General features: G+C 39.0%; 1 long non-coding RNA gene across 1 annotated transcript; it reads left to right on the forward strand.

Moving 5' to 3' along the window:
• Positions 1–1,741: 1,741 nt before the first annotated feature.
• LOC109285673 (uncharacterized) lies at positions 1,742–25,293 on the forward strand. The gene is made up of 4 exons (XR_009455257.1): positions 1,742–3,340; positions 11,037–11,083; positions 13,143–13,289; positions 19,408–25,293. It is a non-coding gene; the product is annotated as an uncharacterized LOC109285673 (long non-coding RNA).
• The last annotated feature ends 1,487 nt before the right edge of the window (positions 25,294–26,780 follow it).

Raw genomic sequence — 26,780 nt, forward strand, 5'->3', positions numbered from 1 at the left:
TGCTAGATGATTGAATGACCACTTCTGCAGCAATTATGAAATGTGATCATTTCAAATTCAAACTTCACAAATGGCTTTTGAATTTCCTTTTCACAAACATTATTGCCAGTTAAACCCAAATTTCAGATGTTTATCAAAGCATGGCAAATCCATTCAAAAATATAAATATTTAGGCTGAGAACTACATTATTTCTGGGTTCTAATATTTACCTTTTGGTGGCTCTTTTGGTGGTTTGCAATGTAAAACAATTCCTTCCCAAATAGCCTTTCATATAATGAGCATGCTAACTTGTTTTTAATGTTAGGGTTATTTATGCTTTTCTGACATTTTATTTTAAAGAGTGATTAATTTATCTTCTGAATAAGATATTAAGGGCATGTCTAGAGAAGCCCACACGTGCCTCTTGCAGCGTCTCAAATCCCTTTGAGACGCTGCAAGAGGCATGTGCAGGAACAAAAAAATGTTCCCCCGCTGCAAAGTTGCAGAGGGGAGCAAAATTAGACCCCTGGATATCATGGGGTCAAACAAAAATCTGGGTGGGGGGGAAGGTCAGGGCATGATCCCAGACCATGCCCTGAGGCAACCAGAGGCTCAGTCCTCCAGAGACACTCTGGCAGAATGCCAGAGCATCTCTGTGATTGGCCCTTTCCCCAGTCCTGAAGCACACTGCCCGCCTGAGCTGGGCAGGAAGCCCTGCAAGCTGCAAGGAACTGGACCTGGCTTTTGCTAGGTAAGCAGTGGGTTGGGGGGCTGGAGGAGGGGGGAGGGGACCTTCCCCAATGCCCCATTCATTCCCCCCACCCCCATTCATTCTCCCCATCCCACATTTGTTCTTCTCGCTCCCAGTTCATTCCCCTAGCTCCCGGCTCGCTTCCCCCACCCCCATTCATTCCCCCCCCAGCTAGTTCCCCCTGCCCCCCCCCATTTGTTCCCCTAGCTCCCTCCTGGCTCTCAGAGCCCCTCCACACTCACTAGTAGTTCCAGAGAATGAGCAGGAGGCTGGAGACAGCCCTGGAGACATTCCCCTGCTGTCTCCAGCCTCGGCCCAGAGTTCATCCTGTGATGACTGGAGACCTGTATCTAATTTTTTTCCAAGCAGGTTCATCTTTCTACAACATTGAGGCAGAAGCAGGATTAATAGCCCTATTCTCATGAAAACCATGTTGGGATCCTTTTTTAAATTTTTGCTGGATTTTTGGTTGTAGCCATGTTGGTCTAAGGACATAGGCAAGGTTCTTTGGGTAGATGTGATGTCTTTTATTAGACCAACTGAGTAGTTGGAAAAAAGTTCTTAGCAAGCTTTCAAGCACAGTCACCCTTCGTCAAGCCTTTTTTTATTTTTAGCACGAGAGCCATTCCATATAGGAACCTTAGAGCTCCTGTAAAGCAAAACAAAATTCCTGCATTGTTCCTAAGTAGGACTCACTGTGTGAAGGAGATAGAATCTATACACCAATATTTTCATCATGATAACCAATTAATAAACTAGTTTGTTTCTTCCTTATTATTATATTTTATAATGCTCTAAAGTGTGCTATACCAGAGACTGAGGTCTCAAGCAGGGCTGCAGAAGGAGGCTATGGAGTGTCTTCACCAACATATTTTCAGGTTAGGAGGAAACAAATGGGGCTGGGTGGGTGGGGCGTGCTCAGGAAGTCCTATCCTGGGGGCATTGCTACTTCTGTACAGAGAAGCTTTCAGTTACCCCAAGGATTATTGCAAATTGCCCCATGGCACAAAGATGGCTTAGACATTAGAATATGTGTCGGCTGCAAGATTTTAGATGCAGTATATTTATGTATCTAGCTAGCTAGCTATCTTATGTGTTTATTATATATAATTTTATTATATATCATTGTTTGGTTTTTTTATATGGACCCAAAGGTATTCACACAGATAATATAAAGGTGCATTCTTTCTTCTGTTTCTGTCCATCTCCTTCATCCTCTTTACTCCGTTCTAATTCCTGTTGTTTCTTGCTACTGTTTGCTAAATCTTGCCTTATTTTAAGAGTAAGTTTGGGGTGGGGAAGATTAGGGACTGTCTTTCACTGTACAGGACCTAGCACAAAGGGTCCATATCCACAATAGGGCCTCCTGACATTACTGTAATGTAAAAGATAAATGTTTAATAATAATTCTGATTAAATGTGCTAGCATATTTTAACTAGTATAACATATTTTGCAGTTGTAAAATAACTCATAGCCTAAAAGTGACTTGCAAAAGTGATGTGTAAAATTATAATTATGAAGTTAGCACAACATTTACAACATACATTGGAATTTACAATTTATTTCCTCATAGTAAAGATTAGTTGTTCTTCTTTAAGAGGGGAATTGGTCCTGTTAAGCAGCAGACACCATTCCCAGCAGGCAAAAACCTTTGTAAAGAGAAAATAAAACTCAGTTTTTACTACTTCTTTCTTTTAACTCTCACAATCATGTCTCATTTTATGAAGCAGCAGGCCTGGATTTGCAGTGCATCATTTCTCTGCATGGTCTGCAATGACAGATACAAGCTGATATCTGTGCAAGCAAAGCTTTTTCTCCAGTAACATGCCTAATGGTTGGATTCAGTCTAGACCAGACTAGATGGGTCATAAAACACTTTAAACTCCATTCAAAGGATGCTAAACTACTGAAGTTGTATTTTTGTTTATTATTATAAGCTAGATCTCTGTTGGATTAAAAAAAAAAAGTTGCACTACTGAGGAAATCAAGATGAGAAAAGTTACTCTCAAGTTCCGCCAATGTAACAGCGCATACATGCTAACATGTGGTAAATATCTATGTACCTGCTAGCATGCTGCATGCAATTTTCATGTAGCTATTTGTCCTTAACTGAAAATCATTGAAAATTGAGATCATAGAGCCCAAAGGGACTGTAAATTGTCACCCAGTAGATATTTAAAGATTTCTATGCAATGTTCTGTTTCATTCTATTTTTCTTTGTATCCCTCCCATAAAACTGCCATCCTCACAATTAGCGCTAACAGAAAGCCGTGTTGATAGTTACAACAAATGGTAAACAAGGATTCAATAAACATGAAGCAGAACAATCTTCACACATCTATTCATGTTTCCTCATCTAAAATGAACTAGAACCTTTTTCAGGGCTTGGCTATGTTCAGATAAGCAAACTGTCTTCCTGTTTTGTCAAGGACATTCAGGGTTGAATTATGGGATGAGGGTCTCATGTCTCAGACTGTAAAATCCCTTTTTTACACTCCACAGTGCATCTAACAGGGAGGAACCAGCCTGAATAGAACTGTTTCAGAGACGGAGGAAATGTATCAGAAGATCTACCACCTTTACCAAGCACCATTATTTTTCAACAAACGTAAGTGAAATCACTGGGAACATATTAATGACTCAAACAGAGTAAAGGTCGTGGTACTTTGGGAACCTAGGAAAATCTCTAAGAGGAAATAACATGAGATTTATCAATAGGTCTAATATGAAGAACAAGAAAGGCAAGTTATTGCCTAGTACCTTGCACAGTTTATGATTTCAACCTTGTCCTTAGTAGTAGGACAAAATGGCAGGAAATTCTTGTGCCCACACATTATCCCAAGTAGTTAGGTGGAATGGGGAAACAGATTGCCACCTGATTTTCTGTTTCACCTCCCACATTTTAGGACACTATAAATTATAATGATAGCCCTGTAATTGGGGAGATGGTTGGAAAAGAGAAGGGCCTCAAAAATATTTCCATTCAGATAAGCAGCTGAAAAATACTACTTCTGAAGTTTTACAATTCTTAATTATAACACTTACCAGGGAAGCCATTGTTCCATACTGCCATTGCAAACATGGGTTTCTCACACCTCCAAACCAAATGACAAAAACTATTTTGTTCTCTTGCATGGTAGTTGCTTTATAATTCTATGAAGACTATGAATTATAAAGCACTTTTTAGGAGTGCTGGTTGGATCCATGTTGTTCTAAGGATGTAGGCAGATAAGTTCTTTAGATAAATCTGAAATCTTTTATTAGACCAACTAAAATAGTTGGAAAATTTTTTCTTTGCCAACTTTCAGGTTCAAACACCCTTCTCCAAGCAGAGGGAACATCTGCCTGAAGAAGGATGTTTATACCCGAAAGCTTGCAAAGAAGAATTTTCCCAACTATTTTAGTTGTCTAATAAAAGATTTCAGATTTACCCAAAAAAACTTTGTCTGCCAAAGCACTTTTTAGCTATTTTAAAAAAATATGCAATGCTGTTTTAAGTGACCATTCCTTTGCATAAATGGCCCTCTTTTCAGAAGATGAGTATGAGCTGAATAGTTCTGACATATATTCTGAATAAGACACCCACTCTGTGTTCCCACATCACAATGGTCTCTGGTCTCTGTTAAATTTACTATAGATCATTGCTTTTTTCACTTCTCTTTTACTTGACAACAGCTAAAAGGTAATAAACACTGAACTAACTCCCAGGGCGAGAGTGCATTCTGTGTCAGTTCTATTGTTTGTCACATTTTCTTGGGAAACTGGCAGAGAAGTTCAAAGTAGTTCCCTCCTCATTCCCAGGAATTCTGAGTGCACCCAAGGCTGAAACTGTCTCCAAACCAAAGCACTTTCAGGAACTGATGGCCTGGACTGGCAAGTCAGGATAGATTTTTGAAACATCAATATTATTTCAATACATTAGTGCTAAACTTTACCTTTGTATGAAAAATAATCAAAAGCTGTTGAAAAAAGACATGGAGAGCAAAGTTTAAAGAAGTGTAATCCACATGTATCCCAGTGCATGAAAAATGCTAGATGTGAATTCTAGTTCTAGTGCTTTTCCCTATTTCACAAAATCCTTTGCATCACTTGAGCCCTATTTTTCAGACACCTGCATCACACTGGCCAGCAGAGTGGTTATACAATGGGATTTCTATCTTCATGTTTAGCTCAGATGGTGATAGGGGGGAAAAGGACAAAAGTACAAAACGTTCTTTTATTGCGTTTATTTAAATGCAGTGGATCTAACGGAAAAGAGGCATGGAAAAACTGGAGTCATATAGATGCCTGCCTGAGGTCAATATGGCTATCCCATTTTTATTAATGAGTACAGGATCAAGCTGGAAAAGTATGTTAAGTGAGTTAGCCCACTTGGCCTCTATCATTCATATCCTCTTTCCAGGCTTAGATTTTGCTACCTGCAAATAGTTACAACATTTCACCCATACTTCATATTGAATCTGATAAGCAGAAAGTCTCATATTGCTGCTGGAAAAGAATTTGAGGGGAAAGAAAGAAATGCTGGACAGATACAGTTACTATTTATATTTATCATTTTGTTCATTTATTTTTTTTAACATCAGACACTCAATTTCTTTATACACAACACAATTAATGCCTACATTTTGGTTTGTCAAGCATCATCCATAAGATAATAGCTAAGAGGATTTTTTAACCTGAATTTGTTGAGGATTTTTGTCACTTTTAAGCAGCGCAATTATTATTTTTCCATAATTTGTATAAAGTACTTAACATTCAAAACAGATCCTTTTTAACCTTTTGCCCAACTTAGCTTTCCCTACTTCAAAAAAAGAGAGACAGCAAGAAGGGGGAAAAAAGAAGGCCTTTGAGTATTCCAGGCCTGGGTTCCTTCAGTATGCAGGCTGTAAATGTTTTACTTTGATTTGAGATACATGACAATAAATTAGGGGACATTTATCAAAGCTGCTTTGTTGCATTGCTGACAAAAGCTGCTTTTTGCATAAATTACTGCATTATACAAATACACTTAGCAGAATCCTGTTTCTTTGATGTTGGTGGAGGAGATTTATGTTCGATGGAGTTTTTATTTATCTGCCCTGTTCACCTCAACAAGGGCTGGACATATTCCTCAATTAGTTCCATACTTTTAGAAATGACATATATATCTCACAATCAGAAACAAAGACACTTAAACAAAACAAAAAAAAATCAAGTGCACTTTTTCTAGCAGTCTAAACTACTGTATAGTGGAGAAAGTAAATATTTAGTCAGAGCTGAAGCTTTGAAATCTTTGTTCTGAGAAGACTTTGAAAACTATTTAAGCTAATTTTAACAAAAATATATTCCTTTTGCAGAAAGCTTTTCTAGACTTCATTACCAAACTAAGTAAATACAAGTCCATTTCAACAAATACTTGATACCCAAATAAGTAGGTTAAAAGAATAGATTCCCTGTGCGGTAATCCTCTCTGGAACTGTATTTATGCTAAAATCTTTTGAATGAATATCTAATAAACTAATAAAGGCTGTCTAAGGCTAAACGGTGAATTAGGATCATTAAAAAGGAACTTGTCAAATGAATGAATTGCCTGAACAGACACATTTCTTAAATGAATACAGAATCTCTTTAAAACAGTTTCTGTGCTTTATTCTGTTGTCACTCACCCTCCTCATACTTCAAATTTCACATAATTTATTTTTCTTGCAGGTCACCAGTTCAAGTCCAGCCCCAGGTAGTGACCCAAAATTGTTAGTATGGGCTAGTTCAGTGATTAGCGTGAACTAAGTCTGGAGGTCTCTTTTCTGTCCCATATGAAAAACACAAATAGCTTTGAAGGAGCTGAGTAACTATGTTGGCAATATTATCAAAAAACAGTGGATGGGCAGGAGTTGTCCACCTGCCCTTAGAGACATACTGAAGCATACTGATTTGAAATCTATTGGCACCTTTGTGCAAAGAAGCTTTTACCACTGGTGCCTATTCTGTGCCATTACTACAAATAAATAGACAACGTCATTCTCCAGAATGACCAAACCAACATTATTCATGACGGTAATGGGAATTTTATCATTGACACTTCTGGAAATCTTGCCTTAAATGTAGTATAATGTCTTCCTTTCTTAGCTATATTAATTTGAGTTGTCTCTAATGTATCTCCCATTAAGATTACAAAAATAGATATTAATATGCTCTCAGAAGGTCCCAGTTGTTGTGGCCTGTGTTAAAGATATGCCAAATAAAGAAAGGATCTGATGGTAGGTTAAAATTCCCAAGGTCCTAAGTTATGCATACCATCTTCCCCAGTTCATGGAGGGTTTCCCCAAATCCTAGGTACACAAATGGAAATAGCCTTTCTAAACATCTGTAAAGAGTCACCAAATCTGAGGTACATAGCAAGAATCATTGAATCAGTGCTTAAACCTGATATGCATCTCACTGAATGGACATAGAGTGTTCTTGGTTCCTGATTCTGGACAGGGATATTTGGGGCCAAAACCTCAGGTAACATAAATTAATGTTGCCGCAGTCACTTCACTGTTTATTAAGATGCAATCCTCTCACCCTCATTTGTAACATTCATCATCATATCTTATTCTGCAGTACTACCTGGGCAAGCAAGCTTCCGGGGTAAGGGTCATTACTATTACTATTGTAAATTGTACTACTTGAAGGGGCAGCTTACACATTACTTCATATTATATTAACAGGGCCCTTTACCTGAAACATGTATTTTAAAAATACTTGCTCAATGGAAAATATTTTTAATAAATATGTTTTAAATTAATAAAATATTTCTATGAAAATTCAAGAAATTCTCTCTTCCCTGGTACTTATTGTTGGGTTCCTTGCACACACTTGGTAGTGGTGGGGAATATAGCTTGGGAAATAGTTTAAATATAGTTGTTCATTTTTCAAGAAGCTGTAGGGAATAGATTCCTTGTAAGGCACTTCAGTGAGCCTAGACAATGGATTACTGGCACGTCTACACATTCATTAACGCACTTTAGTTAATGTGTTTTAAATCTAGTACCTCCATTGTGAGGTACTAGGAAAATAAGTCACTTTTACATGTGGTCTGGGGGTGGGGGGAACAGCACTTCAATGAGAATGGCTTTGGGAGCTGCTCTAATTAAAGTGCCACAGCATCTCATGTATCAGCGCCCCCACACTTCAAAATGTCAGTAGGGGCACTTGAACAAAAGCTCATTTGATGAGCTTAGTTCAAGCGCCCCCGCCACCATTTTGAAGTGCAGGAAATCTGAAACATGAGACATGGTAGGCTGCAGGAGTGCAGTAATTACCATGCGCCAGCAGATTCAATTAATATATTAATTTCTGTAATTACAGCGCATCAGAGCAGGCTCTGTGTTCTTGTACAGGCATCCATGCACACTAGCATGTCTTCATGCACATTAACTAGAGAGCATGGGGTTTTTTAGTGATACTCTAATGAGCATTCAGATATGCTAATGTGCATTAAAGTGCATGTGTAGACATAGCAGTGTATTCTTAAAATAGATATAATTGGCTTACTTAGCCACTTACTCAAAATAGTTATCATGAAAATGGTGGATTTGAATGAATTTTCCAGAGTGCCACCTATTTATTCTGGTTTCCTGTTTTGGTCAACCTACTTCGAGTATAGATTTTTTTTTAATCTCCTGTTCCACAATATATATTTCAAAAAAGCATGGTGACACTGAAAAATTGTACCAGCAGGGCACAATTCTGATAATAAGGATTATTAATTGGTACACTTTTTTTCCTGGGGTCTGTGTCAATTAAATATGTCCGACTGCATTTCTAATAATTAAATAATTTAAAGAATTATATAGTTAAGAAAGAAAAGGATTTCTTGTGGGGTATTACCTTTTACCTTTTATTGGGCCAACTGCATGGTTGGAATAAAGTAAGACAAGCTTTTGAACGCAATGCATTTTTCATCAGGTTACCTGTTATAAGGTCCCCTGATAACGAAAGCTTGTTTAACTTTATTCCAATAAAAGATACCACCCTGAAAAATCCTTGCCCCTCACATTATTCCTGGACCATCACATCTATAACATCACCCTAGCCATAGTTAATATAACAAATAAAAATATATATAATGCATACCTCTCTGTTTCAGTTTTATCACCCAGTTTCACATTAAGTACTTACCATTAAAATTATAAAATTGCAGGAGGAAATTCAGATAAGGCATTTGAAAATGTTGGCCATTATCTTTAAATAAAGTAAGTGGAGTTAAAAGCATGAATTTCCATTAGCACCATCTTACCATGTATAAAGCACTCAAGCACTCGTGCCTGACCATTGACATGATTACTTTCCATACAGATGTAAGGTATTTTCATACAATTCTGAGAAATATATGGGTTCAGAAGTACAGTGTAATTAGCACTCTCTAAAACTGGAACTACAATCTAAACAACTCAAGTCTTCATTCTGCAAAGCAAACAAACAATCCCAGTTGAGAATTCTTTGGCAGTGCTCAAGCAAATACAGTACTTTCTGCTTACTGCTGTTATTTCCACAGTTGTTTAATCAAAACAGACAGCAGCACGTAAAAATGTAAATATTCTTTATTCGTTAATACAACCTTAAATTATTGCTTGAGCTGTCTGTTTTGGTTTTCACGCATAGGAACTCCTATATATAATCCTCTCTTCATATATTTCTGTACAGAAATATTTTTAAGAAGCCATTATCTAAACTGCTGATGTAATAAGGCCCTGGTATATGAAATACACTTAATAACTCAACTTTAGTTATTTATTGTGAACTAGGGTGCATTCTCCTTGATTCCATTTCCCAGCGAAATATAAGTGGAGCTTTCATCATGAGTGCTTGAATTTATGGCAAGCAGACCAAGTGACATTAAGAAAGCCACACAATCCCTTCATTCAGTCTTTAATAAGGAAGCCAAGGAAAAATTATCCAAGCTGGTTTGCGGGTGACAGCACAAGAACTTTTTGGAGTCAGAAAGTTAGCGCCGAGGCTCCCTGTCAGCCCATTAAAAAGTAAGGTTGGCATTCCCAGATATTAGAACCATGTGTGCAGAGGAATTTTTCTTCTGGTAAGACATTCCAAATATTGTCCCAGAGCCAAACACTTCGGTGTTAGACTAATTTAAGCAGTATGTTGGAATCAGCTCTCAGGACTTTGATCATATGGAGATCGTTTGTTACAAATTGAACTAACCCAGTCTCTATTTCTGGTGGATCAGAACTATGGATTTGTTGAATTAAATGCCTCATTTAATGCAGTTTGCACATGAAAAGAAAGCTGCACTCAGGAATCTGATAGTGAATTTTTCACCTAACCAACAGGTCTACTCTTTTATTACTTTTAAACCTAATCCATACTCAGTCCACACTGTTCCTAATAAGCCCTAGGCTGTTTGGAGAGAAGGTTTAAATCAGCTCATATGTTATGGGGGGTAAAGCATCACTGAATTATCAAACCGTGTAATAAGGAACATATTTGAATCCTGTTCAAAATAATAATTTTATGAAGAAAAATAAATTAGTTCTCGGTTGTTATTTACCATTCAAATAATCTCCTTCTCTTTCATGACAACAGTGGGGGAAATCTGCAAAATGATTTTGCAGACATTTAATTTTTTCCCCCTCCTTGCTGCCCTCATCTTTGCAGCTGAATTATTGAGAGGGTTAAAAGTGCACAAAATAAAGCATTTCCACATATGGCTGCACTTTCTTTTCAGTTCTTGAAGTTATAATATATTTAACTGTTGATAATGATATTATAAACTGTCATTAGTGAATTTTGAGTATATTAAATACATGAAACAAAGATGTGTATGTAGGTCCAGCTGGAATTTGAACAGAAACATTGTGATTTGATTCAGCTAAACAGAAGATGGATATATGTCTAATTTCCAAGATGTGCTATATAAACAGATAATCATAAGCAAAAACCACATAGTTCATTACTGATCATGGAGTAAGATGAAGAAGAGAATACTGACATGATTCAATAATTAAAGAGAAGCAGAGATTATCAAATTAATTTTTCTTAAGTTCCGCCACATAGAATTGATATGGCACTAGAGTCCGTAATTTCTTCACCTAATAGAATTTTAAGATATACTTTGGTCAATTTAGACCATTTCTCTAACCATTCTAATCTTAATTCTCACTTACACATGCAATAAAAGGTGTTCTCTTCTCTTCATCCTGTGCCTAAGAACTGAACTTTCACTGGATTCACAAGAATCCTACCTCAGCTCTAAATGATTAACTTCAGTATTTAACTTTACTGGTTAATTTACTTTGAAAGTAATGGAATTTTTTTTCCTGCAGAAAAAGAAAAACCTATCTCCAAATTCAACCACTCCATAGAGGAACAGGTAAAGCAAATAAAGATTTGCTTTATTTCAGCCATTATTGTCTATTCTGAGATAGCTGTTGTGGTGTAGCTTTCAAGGTAGACAGGGATAACTGTTATGAGTCATGATATGGGTTTTATAGAAAACATAAGCTGCACTGATACAAACAGTACAGCCGGGGTTTACGTTGGTGATGCTACACTGGAGACTGGTCCTAAAGCCTGGAATTAGTATAATTGCTAGGCCCTCCATGTAGGAAAAGAAACGCCAAAAAGGTAATCATCACAAGTGTGAAAATACAGAGCAAAGGCCTGTAGATTCAGGTGACCTGTTATAAGGTTACTTGATATACCAGTTGTATACCAGGGCACTGAGGTGGGGGTAGTAATTTTCGGTAGAGTAAAAGTATAAAAACTGTTTGTTGCGCACCACCAACACATTGCAGAAGGTTATCAGATCTCAAGCTGTGTATGACTGTACACACATTGAATTAAGTGAGCTGTCCTCAATTTATTCTGTGTTGCCTTGTATAGTTATAAAGTGGGGGGAAAAACCTTGTGTTTACAGATCCATTGGCCCCAAGTTATTCAACAAGTCTCTCTACCTTAGATGAGGTGAGTGGAAGGGGTACGGATGGCTGTGCTTCAGCCTCCCAGACCTGGGAGGTCAGTATCTGCTTGCAAGCCATCCCATACCATGTTCCACATGGAGCCCAGTGACACCGGCTTTACTTGGAAGAAGTAGATTTCACCCTTAATGAGGTATACGATCAAAAATGCAGTTACAAAACAGATACTGATAATAAATATTTTTTATTGGCAAATAAAGAAAGATCAGTTCTTTAATGAAATCAGGATGGGCTTAGAAGATGAACTCAAGCTGAACTCCTGAGAATTTCATGGAACTTCAATTAAAACAAGTTTAGAAGAGTTGCTGAAAGACCAGCATTTGCTATGGAAGAATAATTAATTATACATCACAGTTTTGAGTGAATTTCCGGGCTTAATCTTATTCTTTTTTAATACATATTTGTATTTTGGTGGGGTTTTATTCTTTCTTGAATAGGAAGACAGTGTGTCTTTTGTCCATAGGATAAAAAGTTTATGACCAGTGTAAATTGAATGAAAGGGTGATAGGGCACACAAAATTATCAGTATTTCATAAATAGCCTCTCCTTATTTTCCCCCATTGTAAATATATTGGTGGAAATGTAAGTTACCTCTGATAGGACACACAGTTTTTAAGGATTTACAGGTTTGCTAAGTCCAATGAATAGAGGAAAGTGAAGAAGTGTCTCTTTTGCCATATTAAGGAACATAAGAATAAAAAAATGGACAGAGTTGGATTTGATTTCTGTCTATTTGCACCTCTCTCTAAAATGGTAGAAGGATGTGTTCAAAGTTAGTACAAGGTTTAGCTGTATAGTCCTTTTGAATAGCATGCAGCTAAATCCCTAAGCTGTGCTTTGAAAATGTATACCCTACATTTTCAGATGCCCTAAGATTCAATCTGAGAAGTAAATTCTGGAAATAGGAAGAGACAAACAACAGCATTTTAACACCATGATGAAAACTAGATAGGGGATCCTATATATTAACAATGGCCCAAAAGTAGTAAACTAAATTATCTGGCTTTAACTGAGTAACTGGGAAAGTGAGCTATACTTAAGTTTTATAGGATGATAGACTAGGAATTATTTTGAAACTGCCTCAGATAATTAAAGGTGGGGGTTGGGACAGGGTTGGTTTGGGATCTTGTTTTTTCACCTAAATTGACAAGACACAGCTAAAAGTCAATTACACAATTTCTGAGCCATACCTTATGTACACCAAGATTGGACTCTTTCCCTCTCAGTGATCTGACACAATTAATCATCAAAATGTTTACAGATTCTTATGAAGAAACGTATGTTTGTTACAGAAGTGGCCTATAGTATAATTAATGGACGTCACATGGAAATAGCAGTAAATAGACTGGAGCAAGTAATTTCCAGTTAAATTATTTAATGTTTTTCATCTCTTTATTTTTATCTATTTATCCGCACAAGTCAGATAACCCTCTTCTCTCCCCTTCTCCCAAGCACTGAAGGAAAGAGAAGACCTTAATCAAAAGTTCTATACTCCTGCCCTTCCCAGAATGCTTGGAGATTCACAGGAATGTCCTCCTTCCTCCAGGCTTCCAGGTGACCAAGCTTGCTCTGTGGTCTGTTGTCCTATTCAATGTTAAGGTAAGACAGATTTTTTTCACTTTGCTTCTTATTTGTTTTCTCTTGAAACTAGGCTTCCACAGTTGGGTAATAACAGAAAAGAAAAGGGAATTAGTGGTCCATATTTTTCTCAGTCCAATACCAAACAAAGAGGAAATTGGGTCCACCTGGTTAAAAAGTGTATCCCTTCTTCCATGAGATTCTCTCCTACTTGTGGCCATGGTCATCACACCAAGCAACCTACCAAAATGATTTTTTGCAATTAGTGACAGTTGCTCTGAGTAGATGATTCAAACTTTCATGCACGTAAAGTTTGAGTGCTTAACTAGTTCGAGAGAGAGAGAATGACAGGGCTTTAACCTCTATCAGACTACAATATGTTTTTTAAAACTGACTTAATATTCAGATAGCTTTTCTTATTATTCATTCAGGTCTAACTATGAGACTGCCCTTGCTCACTTAATTGGATAATGTTAAAGTGCATGGGAGCTGTTGGCTTTAAGAAATAAGCATTGTCTATAGATAGCCATTTTGCACCACAGGCTTCTACTTACTGCTGGGATATGTAGTTTAAATAAGAGGTTAGCATACAATAGATTCTGAACAAGTTGTTCCAAAGCCATGACTCTGTCTTCTGATTGGCCTTCAACATTTACTTAATTGCATTAAAATAAACAATGCTATATTGCTAATATTACTCTTCCATGAAAGCAGTTCTGTAATTGTAAAATAAACAAGAGAAGAGATGGTCTGAGGAGCTGTGAATAAAAAGAGAAATGGTTTGGGTGATCCCAGTTTGGAAGAGAGAGAGGGTTTCTGCTTGTGTGTGGGAGAGGAAGCATAATCTCATCATTAAGAAGTGCTTTGTGTTTGTAGATCCCTTTACTAGTTGAAACTTACTTCCATTTTTTGTAAAATGAGCAACTCTGTTGTCTTAACCAATTTCCAGTAGGAAGAGCCTTATTTCATCTACCTAAAATCCCTCTGAAATTTTAATCTCAGTTTCTTTCTTCTCTATATGACTTTAATTTTTTTTAGGATTTCAGAGAGAGTAATTTTTTTTCTATGGGTGATTTTAGCCTGTAATAAAGTAGAAAAAATGGTAAAGGATTTTTCTTTGTATGTCATATGTTACTTTTCTCAGATTCCTCATTTACAATGCAATTGATAATATTTAAAATACCAGACCCATTAAACCTTTTGTTTTCTCTAAATAAGAAAGAAAATGGTCGCTCACAGTTTTATGGAAGCCATCAATCTTTCCCAGAGTGACTTACTGTACGAAAGAAAATAAACATTACTGCATATGTAAGCAGAGCCAGAAAGGCTGTAGTCATAGGGAAAGCATAGCTTTCTTTAGCAGTAGCAACGTATTAAAGACAAATGTATTCCACTGAAATTGACATAAATAAGTGGATTTCCCATCTGAAACATTGTTTTTAGCAAGAGAAGCTTTTAATCCCCTTAAGTTCATTTCTAATCTGTCTTGGAAGTGCTTGTCTAAAGAATATTACATTGATATAAAGGATTTAATTTATTAAACCTAAACAGCAGCCAGCATACTACTAAAGAATATCTTGTACTCTCCCAAATGAATAAAGCTGCTACAGGTAGAAAAAAAAATCTCACAAATGCTTTGCACAGCATTCATTAAAAATTCACACATTATGTTCTTGGGCTTTCTTGCTCCGTGTGCTTTCCCCAATAAAGCAAACACTTTGGAATTCATAATACCTCTTTATCCCTCGTGCACAAGTGACCTCCTCTCCTTTATGCACCTAGCAAATGAACAAGCACAAAGGGGAATAGAGTAAGCAGAAAAATAAACATGCCCTCTTCTCCCCAAATGTATAAAAGAAGGGCAGTCGGAGGTTGTGTAAGGTGCTTAAGGCAGCCTTAACCAAGGTGCCAATGCTCTTCTTATCTGTTATTTTTGGAAGCCCATATTTTAGTTCTCTGCCCAGCACTTCAGAGCATAACAATTAAACTGTATTAATTATACAATTTACCAGCCAATTATTTTTTAAAAGTGCAGATTCTTAAAATAGCAGTTGAAGGAACCAAAAGCCACTTCCAAGTTATATTAAAGACAATTCACTAGCCACATTTTCGGAAGCCATTGTGTTTAGTCCTGCAGAAATCCCTGAATGGCTAAGCCTTCTCCTAAACATAGCAGTGTATTACCTAGTCCTTCAGTTACTACTGGTGTTTTACACTTCTACTGCGGTTGCTCTTGGAACTTCCAGGGCGCACGGTGATGTTCAGTCACAGAAGGAGCTTCAAATCTTACCCCAAAGAGTTTATAATCTAAAGCTCCAATCCTGAAAATTCCTCTCAGACATGTGGTTGTGTAGAAACTAACTGATTTTAATGCAAGGTACATATGCACGGTCTCTTGCTCCCTCTCAGTCACTCTCTCTCTCTGGCACAGACTATAGAACCAGGATCTAAAAAGCTGATCTCTATATTGCCTCTCTTCTGACCTGTATAGCTGAAAAAATGTATGTTTTCAAGCTCTTTTTTTCTTCAGTTTTCCAAAATTTATGGAATAATTTATTTATGGGCAAAATCCTAGTTCATTTCACCATTATAAATTCAGAGCAGCTCCCCTGAACTAATTCATTGACTTCTGTGCAGTTGTAGTGGAATCTCTCACAGGTGTAAATGGGAACGTTGTTTCAGAGGTTGTCTGCAAGCTTGAAAATGAGATAAGAAATGGTCTTCATAATCACATATGGGAAGGGGGCATGAGATTTTTTTTTAGATGTGCCCCGTGTTATGAAAAAGTGTGTGTACCCTTGTGCCAGATCTCAGTCTCCCATTTTTGTAGTGCAGTTATTTTGGTGTTTTAGCCCAACGTCCAGCATAAAGATCTCTTTCTCCTATCTACTTTAAATTTCTTCTGAGATTTACCTGGGGAGGTTTTCTTTTCCCTTCCATGTGACCCTAAAAACTTATAGGAATTCAGAGAATTAGACTTTTTTGGTACTTTCCACAATGACAGAATTTTTTTTTCTTTAAGAAAGAAAATCATGAGTGAAAGTAATAACTATTATATAATGGGAAATTCCTTTTGTCTTACCATTTTAGGTGGTGCTGCAGCACAGTCAAGTGGTAGTTATTGACATTTTTATTTTGGGTAAAAGGTCATGAAAATATTAAAGTATGAACAAGTCATCAAGTCAGTTAATGAATCAATATACAGGTTTCCTCCATGCCCATAACTGATTTCCATAACCATAAGCATGCTGAAATCCTGTCTAGATGCCAAATCAATTTTTCTTATATATGAATGTCACAGTGACTTGAGAGAAGGAATCTGTGCCAAAAACCTCACTCTCTTAACGAATTATTTCTGTGACTCTTTCTTTGCAAAGCACAATGACTGCCACATAAAAACAAATAACAGTTATTAGAAATGGGCACACTTCCCAATGGTTCAGATTGTGTATTCAGCATACAAGCCTGTACAAGCCTATCTTTGCAAATTTTGCAACCGTCTATTATCCTAAATAATGTTCTTCCCTTTCCATAGAACTCTCTATTACTGAAACACAAAAAGCACCCCAAAAATATATCTGTGGTCAGGATGGGAAGACTGTTTTGACAATCGTGCAAGCCCCTACTTTGGCAATTTCAAGAGATGACTAATTGAACCCCATTCGTTTTTCTTGGTTCTTGAAATAGGTATGCCTATAATTCTTACTCCTCCCCTCCCCACAGCCTTTATCTCAACCATGAAGGCATGTACTAAGAATGCCATGGCCCTATACCCCATTCACAGTAAGACCTAAAGTATTCTGCTATTTTCTTTTCACTAACCTTGAAATGCTCTTCAATCCACTGGCTAGATTTTGAAATTATGGATTTGCAGCTCTAGCTAAAAGTACCCAGAATATCAAAGGTAAAAGAGTCACCTGGCTTCTAAGAAAATGCCTTTGTAGAGACTGAAATAGAACGAGGGAATGCTAACAACAAGTTTTCCCCCTACACACACACCAAGGTATTAGGACAACAGCTTACCTACAAAAGTAAGTAGGTGTTTGACTGCAGATATGCCTTCACTGTCAAGTTAGTTTAGGTGGAGAGTTCTTAGTGAAAAGACCTGTCTTTGGAGACCTGTGTAACTGCATCCATGATTGTAATACACAAAGTATTGTGCTCAGATGAACTTCTGGTAGTACATTCTGGGCATGTCTACACATTCATTGATGTGACATAGTTACTGCACATTAAGTTTAGTACTTGGTTAACCAAGTACTAATTCAATGCACAGTAACTTGCGCTACTGAGCAGTACTGCCAGTGAATGGGTTTTTAGTGATGCTTATTGCACAATAGCCTAATACCACTGCACAGTAGCATATAAGCACTATTTTTGCCTGACACACTAGTGCACAGTGTTATTAGGCTACTGCGCAGTTAGTGTCTCACATAGAGACATTTTGCCACTTATATAACTGCATGCAATGCAGTGCAGTTCGCCTCAGCTTGTGTGCAGAGCAAACTTGATTAATTTTAATGAGAATGTCACAAGGAAATTTGGTCTACAAATCTGCAAGTGATTTCTGAAGACAGTTTCCTGAATGGCATCTTTGTTCAGACATTTTGGATATGTTGTATACATAAAGCAGGCAAAAATGGGGTTAAAACAATGAACCAGTGAATATGAAAAATATGTAAGAAAGAAGTCATAGACAAAATGGTACAGGCCAAGTAGAATTGATGGATAGAATTAGAGAACTAATACTACACACTCTTAATTAGACTTCTTGCTCACTGCCAAAATGGCTGGCCCAGCCTGAGGTAAAACCTCAGCTCAAATCTATGCCCTCACAGTGCCTGCTAACCTAAGGTTTTATTGTGTGGACGAAAGAGGAGTTAGGAGCAATTATGTGAGCTAACTCCATAATGAAGAAATGGCCTTTGAGAAAGGCCATGGAAACAGTGTGAGGCCCTTGGGAGGTAGGACGGTGGACAATAACTGACTGAACCTTGGAAGCAAAGGAGCTAATTTTTCTTATGTTATTTTGTATTTTGACACTTCCAAACCTATCTGGAAACCAGAAATATTTTTTCTTGTTTAAATATTAGTGGAAAAAAGGGATAAATGTTGAGACAGGCAGAAGCAAAGGGGCCTTTTCTCTAAGCCAGTTTCCCATCTCAAGCAATCATAGATGAGATTTGGAGAGAATAATTGTTATGTAACATTACCCTTTTTAATAGAAAAGATGTTCAATTCAGAAAAAATAGTCTGCTTCCAAAGGAGGCTATTTCTGTTATTTGAAAAATAAAATGATTGCCCCAAGAAAAAAAGATATATTTTAAGTAGATGTATGGTTTTGTTGAATGTAGTTTTGACACCTAAAATCCCCACTGCATGGAAGAAAAGCTGTTATTTTGTCTCACTTCCTCTCTCACTTCATTTCTGAAGGAAGGAATTTTCATCATTTCAAACATAAATAATACCTGAAAAGGAAATGTCCTATTCAAATGTCCCCAAATTACCACATGCAAAAATAAGCAGACAAACCAAATATATTATAAACAATTCTGAAACATCTGTACTTAGATTACTTACATTTTTTAACTGGCAACTATGAATTCTGTATAATAAAATGTCAGGGCGTTTTAATAGAAAGTGGATAATCGTATAGCAGTAGATCTCAAAGCACTATACACAGAAGAGTGTCATTTCTATTTTACAAAAGGAGCCACAAAGAGAACGTGACTTGGCTAGGAATTCCCAGAAGGTCATGAAATAGAAACTGAGGTTTCTCAGTGGCAGTATAGTACAGTTCTCTACCTACTAGGGCTCACCAGTTATAAAATACTAAATCTTATTTGGCTCTTACTAATGAAATTATGATGACTGATACCAGATCTTGCTTTTAGGGCCAGATCCAATGAGGACCCATAATGAATTCTAATACACTGTAACTCTAGTTGTGGCGAAAGTGGATAGACAGTTCCATTGTTTAGGTACATTTTGACAGACTATCCCTCAATTTCACTTCACGTATGGTAATGTTGCATGGTGAGTCTCACTGCACTAATCACTTTGGAATGCAGCAAATATCACGTGACAGATAGGTGTTAAGTATTGATTCTAAAGAGATTATCACTTCTACTTCCTCCAGCAGCTGAAAAGAGGAGTAGGAAAAGCCAAACCAATGCTGGGTCAACTGATGGAAGCTACCTCTGATGCTCACTCTTGCTGAAACGTCCAAGGAAAAGCAAGGAGGCAAGGTGGTTGTGCAGCAACTGCTCTTTTGGTTGTGAAGAGGTCAAGCCATTTCCAGTGGTTGCTCCAGAAGCTGTTAGCCTCTTGTGAGTGTGTTGGGGTCAATAGAGACCCTTTAAATGAAACAAGAGGGTAGGCCTATTCCATATAAGGCCTGATTCCTTTCCTATTTTCAGAGAGTTCCAATCTGGACACAGTTAATAAGAAAGCCCTTTCTATGAAGAGAAAGCCCTTTGCTGTAGGATATGTATACCTGATCTATAAGAGATTTTTTCTTCCTTTCTTTTCCATTTGTGATACTATTCATATGGTTCCAAAGTGTACTGTAGCTTGTTAACCTGCAGAACATGTTACAACTCAACATGCTTTGGCATAATCTAAGGTCATGTTTACATTAGGTAGGTTACACCATGAAATGCAGAGCTCACCATTTATAGCAAAGTGCAACTATGAATTAAATAGCCAAATAGGGATGACAGCTACAAACCAGAAGATGAGTACATAAGCTACTAATATATACTAAATTGGTTTATTTTGTAACTAGAAACGTATGTGATTCTTTCTATTTAATCTGTCTTGATTTGGTGTCATATGTTGTTGCTTGGTTATTTACATCTAGCACAGAATAATTTCAAATCCCATGTTTCTTATCTTTACAGGGGCTTTTTGACTTCATGTATTTCGAGAGAAGATGCTCTGACTCAGAGTATACTCTTCCTCTTTCACTTCACACCTCTAGTTTACCAAACAATGTCATAATCTCTTGTGACATCATACATTATCATTCCTTTACAGCAACAGAGTTAGATCCCATAAACAAGAATCATTAAGACTACTGACCAAACAAGCAGGGGGTGTTATTAAAGAAGGCTTCTACTTGCATGTGTTTATCATTTATTGGTTTTCATTGTGAGTGCTAGCACTAGACCTACATACCAGGCTGCTGACTTGCCCTCTTTCTGCATCACACAGTACTCCAACACAGAGCTGGGTTTTAAATAAGTATTTAAAGAAGAGTTCATAAGAAGAAGAAATATGACTGTTAATCCCATTCATGTAATTAGGAGGCAGACCTCCTAACTGGAACCATATAACTATTTTTATCTCTGCCCTGAAAATGATAGTAGCAGAAGTGACAAATATTACGAATCCTGATAAACTATTTGTTTCTCTTATAGTAGCAACTGCAGGCTTCAGTCCAAGTTAGGACTGTGTACTAAGGCTAGAGTTCTGACTGCTGTAGTCTGAGTAGAAGCCTGTGGGCCATTTGCAGTCTCCAGGCTCCCGGTCCAGGGGCTGCTCCTTCCATTCTCTTGCTGTTGCTGCCAGTCTTTGGGCTCCCCCTCCACCTTCTCCTGCCTGCCCTCACCCCTGGGGACATCCCATGGAGCTGAGGGAGCCCACACAGCTGAGGAATCCAGGGAACTCGGAGACCCTGTGTGGGGTGGAATCCATGTAGCATGGCAGGAGAGGCCTGTGATACATGATGGAGTCCAGGGGTGCCAATGTAGCTTGTAGCCATGTGGGGTGTTGGGGCAAGGCAATATGCCACCATGGATACTCAGAACTTGACCAGACCTGTTGTAGATGAAGGACAAATGCAGCTGGCAGTTATCTGAATCTTCGTAGAGAGCCGTTCATCAGAAAGGCATTCAAATACCCAAATACATTCAGATTTTGTTTGAGGTCATCTGTTGACACAGCTTCTGATTGGTTTATCATAATAGATTCTCTTGGGTGTTGACCAAGCTACTTGTTGCATGTATTGTATTTGTGTATAATGTGCTACGCAAGCACCAGTTTGCTCATTGTGGCTAGTAGCTAGAATGTATGTAGAAATATCAAATCATTATGGTAATGACTATTTTGCTGTATGCGAGGATGTACTGTAGAACAAGTGAATCTTAACTCTGCTTACCTGGAAATTAATTCCTTACTGGGTTTTATTTGAGATACTATTGACCTAGGACTAGTGACCTAGGACTTACATGATAACTGGAGGAACTGATAGCTTTTGAACACTTCTTGATTGTCTTTATTATATAGAACTGACTGTTTTTAGTCCTCATGGTCCTTGGTCCTATGGGGAAAGAAGAGTAGCACTGGCATGTCTATGTATTAATAGAAGGCAGGTTAGATTTGCACCTTATGGACTAGCCAAATGCAGAGTTCACAGCATCTGATGAAGTGAGCCACAGCTCACAAAAGTTTGTGCTATACACACACACACAATCTCTACCTTGGTTAATCTATAAGGTGAAAATCTACCCTGCCTTCTAGTTGACTTCAGACTAACACAGCTACCTATGTGTCGCGGCACACCTCGCTGCCCCGCTCCCAGAGAGGGGAAAACTGGCAGGGGAGAAGCTCTGGTAGTGCATAAGGAGCCCTAGTGGTGATTAGGGTGTACAGGTGTGGGTTGCCAGGGCAACTAATGTGAATCAGCTGCCTGTAGGAGGCAGGGTGGAAGCTAGGCTGGCAGTTTCCTGCTAGCAGTCAGAGGGGCAGGAGTTCACGGAGCTAGGATACGAGTATCGCTGGAGCAGACTGAAGGGAAGTGGCTCTGGAGACTGCAATGATGTTGTTACAGCCAGGAGGCCTCAAGTTAAGTTATAGCCTGGAAGCTTGTGTTTTGTGTTGTTAATGTTTGTATTACACTGGTGGTTTGGGTGAGGCTATTAGGGGTTGGAGGAGGCCTCATTGGGGACTCTCAAGAGAGTGTGAGGACCCCAGCACCAGTAAGGGCACAATTTACGGGGTGCGTAGACCCCAGCCCCAGAGAGGGGCGTTTTGAGAAGCCCCAGCACGGGCACAATGAGCCCCAGGAGGGGGCACTACTAGGAAGCCTGAGCGTGGGCGTGGCGAGCCCCAGGAAGGGGAGAGAGCATTTCAGAGAAGCCCAGTGTGGGCACAGCCAACCCCAGAGAAGGGGCGGCCCTATTAGGGAGCCTAGCGTGGGCACAGCCAGCCCCAGAGAGGGGGTGGCATTATTACTGGGGAGCCTGGTGCGGGCGTGTAGAGTCCCAGAAAAAGGGGGGACTATTGAGAAGCCCCAGTGTGGGCACGGCGAGCCCCGAAGAGGGGGAGCACCTTATTGAGGAGCCCGAGACGGGCGTAGCGCGCCCGGTTGAAGGCTAGCACAGCGGTAGACCTCAGACGGGTAAGGTGCTGCGGTGGGCCACGACGAAAGGGGTTAGCAGTACGGCACCCCAGGAGCAGGGCAAGGTGCTGCGGTGGTCCCTGGCTAAAAGGGATAGCAGTGCGGTGAGCCCGCATAAGAGAGGGTAGCAGTGCGGTGGGCCTAGAGGACCGGAGACTTGGGAGCAAGTCCCGGAGCAGGCTAGGTTATTTTAGAGAAGATCCCCAGAGAAGGGGGGCAACATTGCAGGAAGGCCCCAAGTGGGCTCGGAGAGCTCAGGAGGGGGCAGTACAACAGAGAAGGCCCGGGAGAGTGGGCAAGTTGATTTTGACAGACCAACGTCCAGTACATCTGCAAGGCTTGGGGCATGGCATTAGGGGTTGGTAGGAGCCATGCATAGCCCATAAGGCTAGGGTGCCTGGAACGCACCCAGTGTACCGGGAGACTCCTGGTGGGGTCCGGGAGAACACGGGGACGGAAGTCCCAGCTAACCGTGCCGAGGAGACGTAAGGCAGCCTCCCAACATATATACTGAACATAGAAGACATGGCGGGCGAGAATAGAGGGTGCCTTTGGGCCGAACTGGCATGGAGAGAGGGCCTTAAGGAGATCGTGGCCCTCCTGCAGGACCCCGCTGTGACATTGTCTATTAACTGGATAATCATCAAAGACTACCAATACCTGTACAGCTTTTAGAGGGGCATGAGGGAGGAGGGGATAAAAGAAAAAGAATAAAAGTGCATCATAGATAAAACGTCTCTCCCTGCTAAGTAATAGGATCTGCAGTAATGAACAAAGAGATCACATGTCAGAGCAAGGTCTTAAAAACTTGAAGGGGCTCACTAAGACGAAGGAAACCTGGGTAGGAGAGAAGAAGAGAGGGACATGGTTTCATAATAATGGACTCCTTTTCAACTTCACCAGTTGGGGAAGAAGGAGGCTGACTACAAAAAAGAAACTCCAGGATTCAGGGGAGACTGTTATGCAGGAGGGAAGTCCTTGAAGTACTCTGATCTAAGCCCATAGAACAATTGAGTGATTAAGAGACTAAGGACAAGGAAATGCCTACAAGTTTTGTCATGGTTTTGTTCAGGACTGCGTATCTCTTATGCTCTCTGTAGTAAGAGTGAGCCTTTTGAGTCTTTCAAAACCTGTGAGACTACTAGTTTCTGCTGTCATGTGTCCCTGGAGAGTTGAACTGTAAAATGAGAATGAAATTCTTGAAACTCAATAAAAGTTGCTCTTAAACTACTGGGAAGCCTGGATGTGTTAGTCCAAGTTGGGGGCCCAAGTGAGCTATAGTGTGAGGTCCCATTTCTGTAAAGGGTGAAATGGGCAGGGGAACTCTGCCCAAGAGGTGCATCGGAGAGGTCAGTGCTGCATACTATGAGGACCAAAGGAAGTGTATAGGACATGGTCCTAGGGCATGCAGCCCAAGTGCAGAAGCCTGGTAATTGTCCAGCAGGGACAGCTTCACCAGGACTGCAACAGCTTTTGTTTTAGTTGCTCTAGTAAAACACTGGAAGGAGAAAAAAAGAAGAGTTGCAGATTCTATCTGAAAACCAAGACCATGTGCAACTGTGGGATGCTATTTGACTTCTTTAAGGCCTTGCTGTCAAAATGAGTACAAAGATCACTTGGCAGTAGTAGTTGCTTTTTTAGTAGAGTTGCATTTTGGTTGGCAAAACCTCAAAAAGAAACCCCTTCCGACTCTTTCACTGATGTATATTTTTTTGTATCTATTTATCACTGCCACTAGCATTTTGTTTAGTCTTCAAGGAAAGGTTGTCATTCCAATGTCGGATGCTTTTACATCTACATCCATCATTGCCTGATGTATCTCTGACCTTAGTTAAAACTTATGTTTTCTAAATTGTACTTTTATGTTTAGCAAGCCCTTGGGCTACATTGTTAAAGTTTACATTGAAAAATCATTTATAATTGGTTTGTTTGAATTATGCTTTCTGCAAAGCCATCAAGAAGGGCAGTATTAATTAACAGTGGCTTACATAAAGTCTAGACAATAAAAAAAAAAAGTAAATCATTTTAGCTTTTTTAAAAAGCTTTTAGTATTTTACCAGTTATAACAAATAATACTGATATAAATTACATCTAAGAGAGAATGCACTGAATGATCTACAAAAAGCTGTCCATTTGAACCATTTATTTTTCCTGGAAATATTTTCATGATAGACACATGTTGTACAAACAAAAATATGTTTATTGTGAAACAGAGAGCCAACAAAAATGTTAATGAATTCCATTTGTTGTGTACTCACTTGGTTGGATGATTAAATCGATTTTTAGGTAATACATAATGTCCTAAGTAACATTACAAAAGACTTGTTTTTTATTTTAAGGTATATAATGATGATGATTACACAGCAGATTTATATATGATGGACAACAGAGAATATGAGGAGTCTTTCCAAGGTTGTATGCACACTGTCCTCAATTAAGTGCATAGTTCCACTAAAGTTAATGGAATTACTTGTATGAGTAAGGCACAGAGACTGAGCCCTTATTTCTTTATTTCTTCAGTAACTGGTTGACAATAGGGTTGCAAAGAGGTATTAAAGTTGCATTAATGAGTCATTACAGCTACTTAATATTCATTAACAATATAGCTGTGAAGAAGCAAAAGAGGTTTTGGCTTGCGACACTGCATCAGCTGATGTTATTTTAGTTCATAATTGGCAGAGACAAAGCCACAAAGCAGTAACAGCCTCTGCTTAATGCCAGGGAAAATACAATAGCAGTCAAGAAAAACAAAGTATTTATCATATATCCACCTTAATTTAGAAACAGATTGCTCTGTGATCTTTGAGAAGATTGACAGTAGATCACAATGCTTATATCAGTCTGGATCATAACTTTCTCCCTGGCTAGGACTACATGTGTTGCCATTTACCATACAGTCACCAGATACTAGCAAGGTCAACCTGGAGGGGTGGGGGGAGAGGATTATTTGACAGTGCAAAAATGACTGCAAGCAAAAGAAATTCTCAGGGTTGATTCTGATTTTGCTTACACAACTACAAATCAGTAGCAACCAAAGATCAGCATGTTCTTAAACATATAAGGTTACTTTAAATAAATGTACAGTAGCAAAAATTCCAGGAAACCCTAAGGCAATCTGGAAAAATATAAGCAGCTCAGTTTCCTTGTAGTTTTTGCATATTTCACATGAAAAAAAGAGCAAGGCTCCCCCCACCCTCCCCCATACAGAATAGCTTATATGGTAGGGGGAAGGAGATTCACGTGCTTCTACCCCAGGGCTGCATTCAGCCTCAAGACAACTACCAACCCAAGATAAAGTGAAATTTCCTGCTTTCATCTCCCCTTTTTGACAGGGAAATGCAACAGAATGTAGGTTAATGGGGACAAAATCTAAACTAATCTCTGTCCTTTCATGATCTGTTTCTTGATTCCTTTTTCTTGTTCTTGCCTACTATCTTCTAGTCTCCCCATTTGCATTGCCACCATAGCTCTAGAAAGAGAGCTTACAGAGAAAAGAAGCCCTATTCCAACTCTTCTGATACCTGTTGAATCAGTGGTGTTACACCACTGTCAAACAAGTTATCATAGGCACAAGCAACATCATGTACAGTAGTGGTATTTGTGTACAAATATAATGATACTGATTATCCCCACATGCCAGTTTAACATCAGTGGCTTCAGTGAAGTTGCTCCAAAGTTACATGTCCATAAATGACAGGAGAATCAGGTGTCTGGTGTGTCTAACCCCCATCATCATGCTCCCATGATGGCTGAGAGGGGATCTTGTGGCAGTCTATAAATTCATCGGGGGGCGGGACAGCAAGGGCTGAGCAAAGGGGTCTTCACCTAATGCCCCTCAACTTGATGTTCAGCTAGTGCTGACTGTTTCTTTAGTTGCCCACCCGAGGCTTCAGTTTAGGGGTTATGGATCCTTCCCACTCTCCTTGGTACATATAATGCATAGAGCAGACTCAATACTCTTGCACTAAACTGTTCTCCTAGGGAGCTAGTGCACACAGCCTAGCTGTTCAGCCTAGATATTCACAGCCTAGATATTCAGCTGGACACACATTGGTGTGTTCAGCTGAATATCCTGGACTGCATGACTAACTCATGCTTCAATATATGGT

The sequence above is a fragment of the Alligator mississippiensis genome, chromosome 10, assembly GCF_030867095.1.
Source record: "Alligator mississippiensis isolate rAllMis1 chromosome 10, rAllMis1, whole genome shotgun sequence".
NCBI classification, from domain to species: domain Eukaryota; kingdom Metazoa; phylum Chordata; order Crocodylia; family Alligatoridae; genus Alligator; species Alligator mississippiensis.